The sequence below is a fragment of the Polypterus senegalus genome, chromosome 7 (genome assembly GCF_016835505.1).
Source record: "Polypterus senegalus isolate Bchr_013 chromosome 7, ASM1683550v1, whole genome shotgun sequence".
Taxonomy (NCBI): domain Eukaryota; kingdom Metazoa; phylum Chordata; class Cladistia; order Polypteriformes; family Polypteridae; genus Polypterus; species Polypterus senegalus.
This window is the reverse complement of record NC_053160.1, coordinates 15,471,573-15,486,611: the sequence shown is the minus strand read 5'-3', so window position 1 is coordinate 15,486,611 and position 15,039 is coordinate 15,471,573. Positions and strand designations below refer to the sequence as shown.

General features: G+C 40.5%; 1 protein-coding gene across 1 annotated transcript in view; it reads left to right on the top strand.

The window, feature by feature from the left end:
* The first annotated feature begins 6,944 nt into the window (after window positions 1-6,944).
* Window positions 6,945-15,039, top strand: part of LOC120532337 (polycomb group RING finger protein 3) — a 308,428-nt gene continuing 300,333 nt past the window's right edge. Inside the window, exon 1 of the mRNA XM_039758240.1 lies at window positions 6,945-7,131. The gene's annotated coding sequence lies outside the window, so the exon portion shown is untranslated. The remainder of the gene's footprint in view (window positions 7,132-15,039) is intronic.

Here is a 15,039-nt window from a genome sequence, read left to right as displayed (position 1 = left end):
CAGCAAATGATTTGAAGAAGTCATTAGAACTGGCTAACATCTCTGTTCATGAGTCAACTATATGCAAAACACTGAACAAGAAAGGAGTCCATGGCAGGACACCAAGAAGGAAGCCACTTCTATCAAAAAGAACATTGCTGAACGCCTGAAGTTTGCGAAAGAGCACTTGGACACTCGACAATGGTACTGAGAACCAAAATTGAACTATTTGGGAGGAACAAGCAAAACTTCTTTTCGCATAAAAAGGGCACTGCATATCAACATCAAAACATCATCCCTACAGTGAAATATGTTGGCAGGAACATCATGATTTGGGCCTGCTTTGCTGCATGAGGGCCTGGACAGCTTGCCATCATTGAGGGGAAAATTAATTCACAGGTTTATCAACAAATTCTCCAGGATAATGTGAGGGTGTCTGTCCATCAACTTAAGCTCAAAAGAGGCTGAGTGATGCAACAGGACAATGACCTCAAACATTGCAGCAAATCCACAGCACAATGGCTTCAGAAGAACAAACTCTGCCTTTTGGAGTGGCCCAGTCAGAGCCCAGATCTCCATCCTATTGAGATGCTGTGGAATGACATGAAGAGAGCCATACACAGAAGACAACCAAAGAGTACTGAAGAGTTCAGCAGTTCTGCAGGGAAGAATGGACTCAAATTCCCCCCACATGATGTGCAGGTCTGATCTGCAGTTACAGGAAGCGCCTGGTTGAAGTCATTGCTGCCAAAGGAAGGTCAACCAGTTATTAAATCCCAAGGTTCACTTACTTTTTTCACTACCACTGTGAACGTTGAATGCGTTTGTAAAATAAAGACATGAAAAAGTAGAATTTTTTGTGTGTTATTGGCTTAAGCTCATTGTGTATATCAGTACCTGTGACTTAGATGAAGATCAGATCACTTTTATGACCAATTCATGCAGTAAACCAGATAATTCCAAGGGATTTACATACTTTTTATTTTTCTATCTATCTATCTATCTATCTATCTATCTATCTATCTATCTATCTATCTATCTATCTATCTATCTATCTATCGATCTATCTATCGATCTATCTATCTGTCTGTTTATATAGGTCCACTCTTTCCATATATGCAGTTTTAATTGTTACGTTGACACTATAGGAGTTTGCTTAACTCTGCCAGTTTTGCTGTGTGGGTTCAAATTACATATACTGGAAGAACTGCCATTCATCAATGTTAATTTACAGTATAGGTTCTACAGCAAAGAAAAGGTTCATTTGTGTAAAGGTAAAAATGTCACAAGGCAGGTTGAAGTCAGCTGAGAGTTCTAGCTGAATGGTGAAGGAGCCTTGTGAACTGAGAGGAGGAAAAACATGAAAACCTTTCACAAACTAGTAAGATGTGTGGTCATTATGTATCTACAGTATGTGCGTGTGTCGGCTTAAGACGTTTATGGTTTCTACCACCTTCATTCAGTATTATTCATTTTTACTTGCATATCCGATGATTGTTCCTGCCTTGTACCTGATGCTTGCTGGTGAAGGCTCCAACTTCCATGTGACCCTGCCATGGATAAAGCAGGTTAAGAAAATGGACAGAAGGATGAATGTGAAATTTTTTTTTCATAGTGTTTCCTATGCAAAAACGTGCCATACAGAAATAAATAAAGGAATTGCCAACTTGTAAAAAAGCTTGGAAAGGTCTATTTACATTTGCATCACCTTCTCACACCCTTTACCCTCAGGGTCTTCCTTCCTCATCTAGGACTGTCAGCTGAGAAAGCCCACGCAAATGCCACCCGCTGTGTAAAGGGGGGATGGGGTAAACAGGCAGTAGATGAGATCCTTTATCTAACATGATAATTGAGTCATGAAATACAATTAATAGTCTTTATGTATATAGTAACGCAGTTTGCTAAGTTTTGTAGGAAGACGACTGCTAGTGATAGTCTGTTCATACATCCACTCACTTTTTTATGTATATACACTAACAGTCAAAAGTTTTAGAACACCTCAGTTTTTACTGAAATGCACACAGTTTAAATGTCTTAATGTTTCATGAAATCAAAGTAATGTATAGAAAAAAATAAACGATTGCAAATAAAAAATAAGCCAAAGAATCATCAAGTGTACAAGACTTGATTCAGATTTGTGTTTCATCAAAGTAGCCCCCTTTTGCTGATATAACAGCCAGACTGTGGTAACCCTTTTGATTCAGAATGCCAGTCACTCTGTGCAAGTCACCAACTCTGCCTCTAGCTAAAGACCCCCAGACCTTCACACTTTATCCTCCATGTTGGTTTCATACACTAAGGAACCATACTTTCACAAATTCAAAGGTGTACAAACACCCTGCGTGATAAACTGAAGATTTCACATTTGGTTTCATAGGTCCATAAGACTTTCTTCCAGTCTGCAGCAGTCCACACCTAGTATTTCAAGGCCCTATTTTGTCCTTTAAGGAATGGCTTTCTTGCTGCCACTCGCCCTGTCAGACCTGTGGCACAAAGTCTCTTCTTCACAGTACAAACTGATACTTGCGTTTTTCCACCACTGCTAAGCCGTGCTTGAAGCTGTTGTGCTGTGAGGTGCCCATCACACAAGCTGGTGACCCTCAGGAACTCATCTTCTGATAGGCTTGTGACTTTGGCTCTTCCAGATCTCTTCTTATCAGAGTTTCTTCCAGTTTCCAGTTGCCTTTGGATTGTGTATGACACCACTGGACTCACTGACACTGAATTTTTTTGCAGTTTCCCTAAAAGAAAGGCCTACACTTCTAAGGGTAATATCACTCTGTCTCATTTCATTTGTTAATTGCCATTTTCTTGCCATTATCACTGGAATATTGTCCAAGTTGTACTTCAGAGGGTGTAGTAACACAGTCTGTTCCAAATCTGCTTTAAGACACACAGAGAGGTTTTAAGTAATCGAGAGAAGTTGGGAGACCTGTGCAAATTGTTTGCTTCAACTTACAAGGATTCATTTACTTGAATTGCTGCAGAATGTCTGTAGGTTGTAACCTATTAGTTGTTCCCTGAAGAAGGCCCATTTGTCATATTCTGAAATTTCCTTTTTTTCTGTTGTTGCTAACCTAAACTTTAAATTTAAACATCTGGCAGTTTACTGTTTGACTTCACACTATTTCAGGTCATTTGTTACATTTCAACTGATTAAATTTGAAGAAAAACTGGAATAGCTGAGGTGTTGTAAAACGTTTGACCAGTAGTGTGTGTGTGTATAGTATTTTATAATTATACATGCACTTATATACATTCAGCTGCTGGCACTCTGCCCCGGCCTGGTTTCTGACTTGTACTTGATGCTGAGGAGATGGGCTTTGTTCCAATGTTAAGATACGTAGATTACAAAAATTTACAAAGAGGACTACTATAATTGGTCTAGAACAATGTATACATTGTAGAAGGATGCCCCCAGACATAGACAGATGGACTCAGAATGTCCCCAAACGCACACGTTTTATTTTCTGTATTGTGCACACAACACCAACACAAATCTCATTAATAACTCAGTCCTTATCTATTTTCTTTCTTTTCTTCACCGCCTCCACTCCTCTCCTGCAAGCTCCATCCTATTCCACCCGACTCCAGCTCCCCGAGTGGAGTGAGGCGGCCTCTGTTATACCACACCCGGAAGTGCTCCAGGTGTTCCTCAATCAAGTTCTGGCAGCACTCCTGGGTGAGGTGGAAGTGTTGCAGACCATGGCCACGGACCCCAACAGTCTTGACCTTCAAAGCCCCATGCCTGTGGCCTGGATACAACCCAGGGTGGCTGCCCTTTCACGTCCCAGGGAATGGCTTGCCCTTTTCTCAGTCCTCAGCTCTTCCAGGATTCCCGACAGGGCACGATCCCCGGCCATCCATCACAACTTTAATAATCTAACTTCATGGCACACACTTTACATGAATTCAATAATTTCCTGAACCTGCTTATTCTAATTCTGCAAGACAGAAACAACCCTTAGATGAGGCGCCAGTCCACCAAAGGGCACACTCATACAGAACCAATTTAAAATCACCAATCAGTCTCACCTGAATCCATTTTGGGTGTAGAAGAAAAAAGTCACACAGATGCACGGAGACTGCATAGGGACCCATCTGGGATTTTAACACAGTCTTCTAGAGCTGCAAGGCATCAGTCCTCAGAATATCTATAGAGTGCCCACCATGATGTTTGGGGCAAAGACACATTCTTGTGTCTGGTCTATTAAAGCCATCATATTAGCTCTTTGTCGCATATCCTTGGCATGCAATGACTGCAATCTGCGATTCATAGACATCATCATGTGTTAAGGATCTTCCATTCCTCTAATGCAGCCATTTTCAGCTCCTGCTTGTTTCAGGGGATTTTTCTCTTAAGTTTTCTCCTCAGCAATTTGATTTAAATTGGGTGACTGGCTTGGCCATTCTATAATTTTTCATTTTTTAGCTTTGTTCAACTGCTGTGTTGGCTTGGCAATATGTTCGGGACATTATCTTGCTGTTTTGGAGGCATTTACTGGAACCTGAGCAGATTAGGTGTTTCTCTATACCTCAGAATTCATTGTGCCACTGCCGTCAGCAATTCCATCATCCATGAAGAGAAGTGTGCCAGTACCTGCGGCAGTCATACACGTCCAAGCTATAACACCCCAGTACAGATGAGATGGTTTGCTTTGGATCTTCGGCAGTTCCTTTTGGTCTCCACAATTCTGCAGGCTCTTTTAAGCCCTTTTTCACAAACTGCAATCTGGCCACCCTGTTTTTATGGGGTCTTGCAGTGTGGGCACTGTATTTCTGTTCATGAAGTCTTCTGCCTCTGACACACACACATTGGCCCCCTGGTGACTGTTTCTGATCTGTCAGACAGGCATTTGGGGCTTTTTCTTGACCATAGTGAGGATTCATCAGCAGTCATCAGCAGTGGAGGTCTTCCTCGGCCTACAAGTTCCTTTGTGATTACTGAGCTCACCAGTGTGTTTTTTTTTCTTCATGATATTCCAGATAATTGACTTAGGTCATCCAAAGATTTTACTGGTGTCTCTAATGGCTTAATTCTTGTTTTTCAGCCTCATCATGGCTTCGTTGACTTTAATTGGTACAGCTCTTATCCTCACATTGAACAGTGGCAATTATAGACTCCAAGGGGTAGAAGCAAGCCGAGGTATCTTATGAAGCCATGAAACACATCCGAGGAATCACATACACTTGTGACATCAATTGTCCCAAACATTATGGTGCCCTGAAATGGGGGGACCATGCAGAAAAAGTATTATCATTTCTACATGGTGTGCTAAAGTGTATGCAAATCCTGTTAAATGAAAGTCAGCTTCAGAACTTTAACTATGTCCGAATTGTTTGATTTGTAATTTTTAATTGTGGAGCAGAGAGGTAAATCAAGGTAAAAATGGGTCTTTGTCCCAAACATCATGGCCAGCGCTGTAGCTAAAGCCTGTCCCATTATCTCGTCCAGATGCTTCTTAACGGTTGTGAAGGTTTCTACTTTAACCACATGTCTGGGTACCTTGTTCCAGATTCAAGTCAAGTGAGTGATGAAGCACTTTTGGGACTCCTTCAGCCATTCCATATGTGCTTCAGAACAGGTCATTCACCTGGAGCTAAGGAGGTTTAGGCCTGGCCTGTACTTGTATGGGAGAACATCTAGAAAAAGCTTGGGTTGCTGCTGGAAGAGGTGATGGTGAGGCCAGCAGGGGGGCGCTTACCTGTAATCTGAATGTGGATCCCAATGCCCCAGAAAAGTGACAGGGACACTGTACTGTAAAAATTGTGTCGTCCCTCGTATGAGATGTACAATACAATTTATTTTTGTATAGTCCAAAATCACAGAAGAAGTGCTGCAATGGGCTTTAACAGGCTCTGCCTTTTGACAGCCCCCCAGCCTTGACTCTCTAAGAAGACAAAGAAAAACTCCACCCAAAAAAAAATAAATACAACACAATACACTACACAGAACACAAGTAATCCTCAATACAATATAATAGTAAAATAAAAATATTACAAGTACAGAGCAGAATTTAATGGTAGATGATATCACATAATACGATTTGGATGTACAACCAATGCCCTGAACTCTCAGTGGTCATAAAAGATCCCTGGGCATCCTTCATAAAAAGTAAGATGTATCCCAATGTCCTGTTTAAATTGCCCAACATGGCCTGGTCAACCTGACCCCTTTAATCAACCCCTGTCTCTAACTGGCTAACTGACTGTCACCACCTAATAGCTAAATGGCTGGCGTCACATCATCCACGTGGATGCTACACATTAGTACTGGTTGACGTGGCTCCTCTCTCACTATGAAAGCACTTTGAGTAGCGAGAAAAGCACAATATAAATGTAAAGTATTATTATTATTACAGCACTATGTCTTAATAGCGCCTTACAGGGACTGCACTCTTATCTTCAGTGAAGTCCAAAGTTTTTCTTCTTTTCTGTAATTCATGAATGTGTTTCAAGGGGGCAGTTGTTCTTATAATATTTTTATTTCTTGACCTTCTGTAAAGTCTAAATCTCGATTTGGGACAAATAAAGTACTATCCATCAATGTATCTTTTTATCTAAGCCACGTCCAAAACTTCTAACAGCAGACGCACCACTATTGGATGTGAAACAAAAAAGTAGCTTTTTATTTACAGAATTAAGTACAAATGGTTCCATCATTACAGAAATTTGACATATAATGTATTGCTTCAATGAATAAACAAGTAAGAATTTTTCAATTTAGCTAATGTAGTCTTCATCCTGACTGGTAAGGGCTTGTTCCTTGGTTTCACGTAATCGAAATGAAGACCTGTCGCATTTAAGAGTCACAACCCGAGCCCCGTTTGTAGGAAGAGAAACCAAATCCCTAAATGATCATGACGAAAGTGTCCTTTATCTCATGAGACGGCTTGCAAACTGTTGCCTCCACGCGTTTCTCACTCCCCTCCGCTCTTCTTTATTCCTCCTTCTTCTTCCTCCTCCTCCTCGTCGTTTCCCCCCGGGGCAGCTCACCTCCCGCGCATGCGCGCCACGTGCCTCGCGCTCTCGCTCGGTTTGACTCGGGATTGCCCGGACATTTTCGTCTCTTTGTTTTACCCAAAGTGGATTTAACTCGGATTGAGGTTCTCGAACGTACGGACTGCATCTATATTTTGGACTTCCACACAGGTCAGTTGTACAAACTCTCGACAGGAGTGGGCTGAGGAAGGAGGGTGGAGGTGGAGGTGAAGGGGGGAGGTCGTCAGCGGTTTGCACGGATCCCCATTGTTCGGGTGGCTCTTTTCTCTGGTGGTATGTGCATGCTGTGCGCGTTGGTGAGAGCAAGTGTTCTGTTTGGCTGTCTGTACCTCTGAAGCTGTATGTATATATGGCGACAACAGGCCCTGCACTGACAGTGAGGGGGCTCGGCTTTTCTTGCCGCTGCGGGGTTCAGTCAGTGCCGGAGCGGAGGGGACGTGTGGTCCGACTTGCGGCTGTCAGCGCTCCGCTCAACACGGCGACTTGACTGGGTGAGAGGAGGTTGATTTCCCCCCACCTTCCCCCCCTGAAAAAACGCACGAGACACTATTTACACTTCTGCTTTTTTTGTCGTTTATAATCAATTCTGGCATGGAAAGTTGGGGGTTGGGATCGATCTGTGAGACAAAGTTGAAATGGTGGGGTTAATATGGGGGGTGGTCTTGCAGCGTTATGTAGGTCCAGGTACCCGCTCGGCCCCGTTATGAAGAGCGAAAGCCGTGCGATGGGTGAGTAAATCCTCTCACTTGCATCTCCAGAAGGAGACCCCGTGCTCCGTTATTTTTATTTTCTTTAAGTGGGCACCCTACCACCTAGAGACCCCTACTGTTTTTTTTTTTTTTTTTTTTAAATCCGGCTTAAAATTCTTGATGGACTTCCTGTTAACTCCTTAGTGCTTTAATAGGAATCGAAGTCCTCCTCCTCATGATGTGTGCCTGGTAAGAAGGGGAGACCCTAGTTGGAGGGTCAACCCAGGCCAACTTGCTACTTCCATAGTTAAAAAGCTCCCAGTGCCTCCGCTCGGTAACTGCTTCATGTGATGGGTTTCCACTTTTCTATACTGATGATTTTCTTGTGCATCATCACTTATTTTATTTAGTTTACTCTGCATTTGGCACTTGCCTCTCACAGTCTCCTCTCTTTGGAGCAAGTTATGTAATTTTTCAGTAGAGTGAGACTTTGCCTTCCAGGCTCGAAAGAACTGTGGCATAAGATGCTTGCATTTGTAGTCTGTGAGGAACAGCTGATGCAGGGCAAGGTGTGAAAAATTTCCTAAATTCTTTTAAACTAGTAAAACACGCGCATGTAAGGTTCTAATAAAATGTTACAGGAGGTCAGATGTAAACAGCAGTCAACTGTCTGTGCAAGAATTCACACTTGATTATGAATTGTGAACACATTTTTACCATGACCGGGGTTTAGGAATTATCAATAGATGGGCTTGTGGGGAGTGTGCTTTAATTACAATAAACTTTACTGCCCATCAGTAATTTTTTTTTTTTTCAATTTGCAGAAGGTCATAAACTTTTAAGATCAAGGTTCTAGCTCCATTGGTTCACAAGTAATCCTCTGACAGACAAGACAGACATTGGAGTATATGCTAACAGTCAAAAGTTTTAGAACACCTTAATTTTTCCCAGTTCTTCAAATTAGTTGAAATGCAATGAATGGCCTAAAGTGGTGAAAAGGTAAGCAGTAAATTGCCAGAGGTTTAGAGTTTAGCAAAAACTTAAAAAAAAAAAAAAAATGAAATCTCAAAATATTATAAATGGGCCTCCTTCATGGAACAACTAATGGGTTACAACCTACAGATGTTTTGCAGCAATTCAAATAAATGAAGCCTTGTAAGCAAACAATTTACACAGGTGTCGCAACTTGTGTTGAATACTTAAAAACCCTCTGTGTGACTTAAAGCAGAGTTGGATCAGACTGAGTTACTACACCCTCTGAAGTACTTCTTGGATAACATTACAGTAATAATGGCAATTAAATTAAATGAAATGAGACAGAGTGATATTACCCTTAGTAGCGTAGGCCTTCCATTCAGAGAAACTGCAATAAAAATCCAAGTGTCAGTAAGTCCAGTGGTGTCCTACACAATCCAAAGGCAACTGGAAAAAACTGAGAGGGTGAGATCTGGCAGAGCCAAAGTCACAAGTCAATCAAAAGACAAGTTTCTGAGGGTCACCAGCTTGAGTGGTCACAGGGCCCACACAGCACAACAGCTTCAAGCAAGTTTAACAGTGCAGGTCAACAAAAGCAATTGTCAGTTTCTACTGTGAAGAGAAGACTTTATGTTGTAGGTCTGACAGGGTGAGTGGCAGTAAGAAAGCCATTCCTTAAAGGACAAAATAGGGCCTTGAAATACCAGGTGTGGACTACTGCAGACTGGAAGAGAGTCTTATAGACCGATGAATCATAATCTGAAATGTTTGGTTCATCACACAGTGTGTTTATACGCCATCAAGTCGGTGACAGGATGGGTCCTCACTCTGTGACACCAACTGTCCAAACGTGGAGGAGGAAGTGTGATGGTCTGGGGGTCTTTTGCTGGAGGTGGAGTGGGTGACTTGCACAGAGCGACTGGCAATCTGTTTGGCTGTTAAATCTGCAAAAAGGTGCAGGATGCTTTGATGAACCAAACATTTGAACCAAGTTTTGTTCACTCAATGATTCTTTGACTTAGTTTTTTTATTTGCCATTGTTTATTTTTCTGTGCCTTGATTTCATGAAACGGTAAGACATTAAAATGTGAGCATTTCCATAAAAACTGAAAAAGCTGAGGTGTACTAAAACTTTTCACCGGTGGGGTATGTATGTATAGATGGATTTTTAGATACATATTTATATGCAGAGATATATGTATATACAGAGAGAGAGAGATAGATCTATTGATTTATATATAGATATTTAGATATAGATAGTTAGGTAGACTTTGTTATCCTAGGGGAAAATTTGTTTGCAGCAGGAAAGTACAAAACATATAAGGTATTGTTAGGCCGATTCAATAAAACAAAGATACAACTGACTACCATAGATGGATAGATTGTGGTCCACATGATAGCATAGTTGGCATTCATCGGGAAAAACCTTGGATTGGGTCATGGGAACCTGGAACCTTTCCAGGCAGCATGGGACAAAAGACAGGAATCAGCTCTCACCAGGGCAGTTTAGAGTTGCCAGTCAAATTAATTTGCCTTGAAACGCTGTGAGGAAAACCAGTGAATCTGGACAAAAAAACCCCCAGACCGTCAATTAAATGGCCACTCTTCTGTCTTCCAGGATCATCATCCGTTCCATTTTTGAATTGAATAATCTACCTGTGAGGATGTATTTTGTTTTCATACATTTTGCTTTTTTTTTCTGCTTTAGTTCATGTGTGTTAATATTCTCAGATACTTGTAATTCAGGTTAGGGTCCGAGAGGAAGGTCGAGTCTATTTCTAAAGCGGTAGGCACAAGACAGGAAGTGACCCCAAACATGTTACCAGTTTATCACAGGACACACACATTCACACTTACTCCCATCGGGGCCAATTAAGAAATGCCAGTTAACCTAACCTGAATAAATATTTTTTTTTTTTTTTTTTTTGGAGATGTGGGAGGAAAACCAGAGCCTTGTGTGGCAGCAATACTAATCCGTGGTCTGCTGTGCCACCTGTTGTCGAGTGCAGTTCATTATTATTATTTTTTTTTTTAATATTGTGGTGTTCATTGACTTGAAGCCCTGCATGATCTGCACACATCAGAACAAATAAAGGAAACTGCACAAAAAAAAAAAAGTATGTTAACAGCGCACTAGACTGTGGTTTAAAAAAATAAATAAAAAATAAAATTTAGCTCTTATGCCATTTATGTACATGCATAGAAGAAGCCATTAAATGAATACTCCAACCAAAACTGAACATTTTTTTTACTTGCCTCTTGTTTTTTTGCAGTGGTGGCTGAGAAAAACATTTAATATACTCAAGAACGGCCATCACCACAAGCCACAGTTTAAAAAAATATATTCAATTTTAGAATGGCATATTCCTTTAAGTTCTTAAGAGTTCATATGGCCAGTGGACCAACAGGTAATGGCTAAAAAATGTCAGTTTGTGAAGTTTAAAGTAAGTAAACCCATTGTTGAGCAACATTTGCAAGAGTAGCTAATATGGAAGATCACCGTAAATGTGCAGATGAATGTCAAATGGTTATGGCAGTGATGTGGGACAGTGTGAATGGTGGTGGGTCTGCTGCTGGTGGTGGTGGCACTTTTTAGATCCACTTTGAGGACAATCTTAAGCTGTTTGTCTCGCATGGTGGTGTGAATGCAGCACAGCAGGACTCCAAGTCAAGTAGAATGAGAATGGCTATGAATTGGTAAAATCCACTCACTATTATAGCAACAGTTACATTGATGCTCCTTGTATTTTCCTCCTCAAAGTCGCTTATTCCAGTAGAATAGGGATGTGTATTGGCAAGAATTTTGCGATAAGATGTGCATCATAATACAGGGGTTACGATTCAATATATTGCGATATATTGCAATACTGTAAGCAAGGTGATAGTTTTCCTAAAATTAGATTTTAAAAAATTGCAATCTATCATAGAGTAAAAAACACACCACTATATGCAAAAAATCTGAGTAAAAAAATACTTTTTATGCAATCAGAACAGTGGCATTTATCATAGTCCCTGTAACTTCAGACATCATAGCAATACCTTTTCTGCATTCTGTGGAAAGGAATTAACATGTTCCTATATCACTACAAAATCGCTGCACTTTTTGATCCTTCATTAAAGGTTCACAGTATGCCACACTCTTTTAAGTAGTTTATAAGAAAATGCATAACATCATTGCACTGTAATCTGAACAAAGGAATTAACATTTGTTTACAGTATATCAGTAACAAATAAAAGTGCTTGCAGGATTGTTTAGGTAAACGCATTGAGAAAATGAAAAACGTCAAACAGTGCTACATATAAATTCAGAAAGTATGTATATTAAATTCTGCTTTAAAGGTTTACATTCTATTGTAGTATTTAGGCTATTTTTAAATTTTTCAATCTGAAGTGGTTAATAAAAGAAAATGCATTATCCACGTAACATCCAAAATCATAACACTGTATTTTCTGCAATCTGAATAAAGAAACTAAATCTGCCTATATCAGTGAAAATTAAAAAAGCTTGGAGAATTCCTAAAGAAAATATTAAACAAATGTAAGAAAATGTGTATATTGATAGTGAACATTTTTAGATCTTAACCTTGGATTGCACGTTATTACAGTTTGTATGTATGTCAGTGCTTATTTTTTAATTTTAGTGTTTTTGTGGAGAAAGATGAACTGGTCAGCATGCCCAGCTTTCAAAACATTTCTCTCTGCGGTAACAATGTCTCCTGTGGTAGAGCTGAGAGATTCCAGTACCTTCATTTTTACCTCCTTGTACAACTTGGGCACAGTGATGTCGGGAGGGTATGGTGTAACGAGGCTCCATTGCATTCACCATATTTCGGAAGCCTTCACTCTCCACAACAGTCTGAGGGTGCATATCTTTGCAAATGAAATAGAGTATTGAGCGAGTTATTTTGTTTGCACGAGTTGAGGTCTGTGCTAACTTTGGTGTTTGAACTTGTTCCATTAGGCCAGGTTTATACTTCACGTGACGCAACGCATGCTCTAGCGGACGCTTCTGCCATGCAAGAGTTTTACTGTTTATACTTGTGCGCATACTTTACGTAAACCAGGAAGAATCCACCAGGTGGCAGAGCGAGATATCGTCACAGTAAAAACAGTTTCGGCTTCGCTGTGTTGTGAATTGCCTGGAACACCCATTAAATTCCGATGACACCTTACCTCAATATCTCTGAAAAGGATGTTTAATGCTTAAATCTATCAATCCAGGGATGTGTCCATTCCAGCAATTGGGCATGAGGCAGAAACAATCCCTAGACGGGGCATCAGCTCATCGCAAGGTAAATACAAGCGCACACTTAACACTTGCGTCATTTTAGTGTCACCAAATCTGCATATCTATGGTAGGAAACCGGAGCCCACTGCGGAAATTCAACAGGAAAACATGTAAACTCCAGGCAGGGAATACCAGCGACGTGACTCCTTACTGCGAGACAGCAGTGGTACTGCTCCGCCACCGTGCCACCCCCATGTGTGTAATTATTAACAGTATTCATTATTTAAACGAATTTAATGATTTATGTGTAAAATGTAACATACATACTTCAATGCATTTCATCGTGAAAGTGATATCAAGTATAAATCTAAGGATTCTAAATGTGCAGAGAATTGAAATATCATACATTTAATGTGTTCCGTGTGGTGATCTATTGCTGTCAGGTCAGGGGGAAGCCCCAGGAAAAAAAAGACGTCACCAAAGATGGTATGTGAGACCTTTAAAATGTATTGTCATTACGATCGGGAATATGCGATGCTTGAATATAAAAGCACCACGAATGTATCTGTATGTCGGCATTTTGCTTCACCACATCGAACCATTCATGAAACAGCGAAGTGCGCACATTGATCCCGTAGGATCCGCAAAGCAGCTTTCTGTCACATGTAGATAGTAAACAGAGACTCTGATGTCGCATTCCAACTTTTATTACACTGCATCCCCCTTTGCTGGTACTGCAACTCGCACATGCGTTGTGTTAATTTTGGAGGACCTGCTCAGAGGACGCATCAACTGAACACTGGGAACATGTGGCTGCCATGATGCGTGCGTGTTCTGAGTGTGAAGTATAAATGAGCCCTTGGTGAGATGTGAAGCACCCACTTTTTTCAGTACGCCGCGGAAGCCAGTCTAACTCCTCTGGATTCAGCCATCGGTTGTCGTGTTACTAGTCAGCTCAGTTTGTCACTACACGATCCACGTTGTCTGCCAGATCCACTCGCCTGAGTACTGAAAGCCTACATACGTCAACCCTCACGCTATTTCCTGTCTCAATTTATGTTATGTTCACTGCCATCTTGCGATCGGGGGTTTAAACACAACACAAAATGAACTGTGTTCCTTGAATCTTTGAATGTCAACTAGTAATTAAAAATTGATACTAAAAAACATAATATTGCAGTGTTCAAGTGTATTGCTATTTTTTTTACACTGCTACAGTATAGCAGGGGTGGGCAATTCTGGTCCTGGAAGCCATGATCGACTGAAAGCTCTTGTTCTATTATTTTTGTTAACTGAGTTGCTTGTTTTATCAGGTTGTCCATTCTAGCTCTCATTTTCTGCTCCCAGACACGAGTAACAAATATGATTTTTACTTTTAAATCCTCACTAGCCATGCTGCCCATCTAAGACTGCTTGGAATCTAAGGAATTCATGTAGACCTCGGTGTATTCAGCGTTTGCAGTGTACCATCTATTTGAATATATTTTATAATGCAGGTAGTAATAAAGTGTACAGCTTTATTCATTTTAACAGATAGGGCGTGTCAAACATTAGCACTGCTTTTATGAATCCCGTGCCAAATGGCCTATAAAAGTGACAAAAACTAACTGGATGGGCACATAGACACTTGTTATTTTATTAAGGTAGGCAGACTCTTATTGCAGCCTTGAAATTTAACTCAAAAATGGGACTTTGTTTTGTATTTTTTTTTTTTCTTGTTTGCCTTAAATCACCTGCTTGTCTACAATTTTCCGTGCCTTATTTAATTAACCAGAAGGCAATTAAATTAACCACCAGTTAATAGCAGCTATTAAGCTAAATTGGTGCAATTTTCATCATTAGGCTTTTTAATAAAGAAAGAAAAGTGAAGAGTGAAATTGCTTCAAAGAAATAAGTGAGGTGTCCTAATCCTTCTCAGGACATTTTGTTAACCCACCCCCCAAAAAAAGAAAAGTAAATTATAGGTTGGAAGAAATTTTTGATGCTGTAGAATATCTAACAAAACAGCTAGTTCTATACACCTAAATATTTTGTTTCTAATTAAGAAATTATTTGGAATGAAAGCATCGGCAGACCTCCAGAACCGAAATTGTACACCCATACATTGAAAGTCAATTTAGTCAGGGCCGTCTTAACCTATGGGTACAATGGGCACAGGCTGGGGGC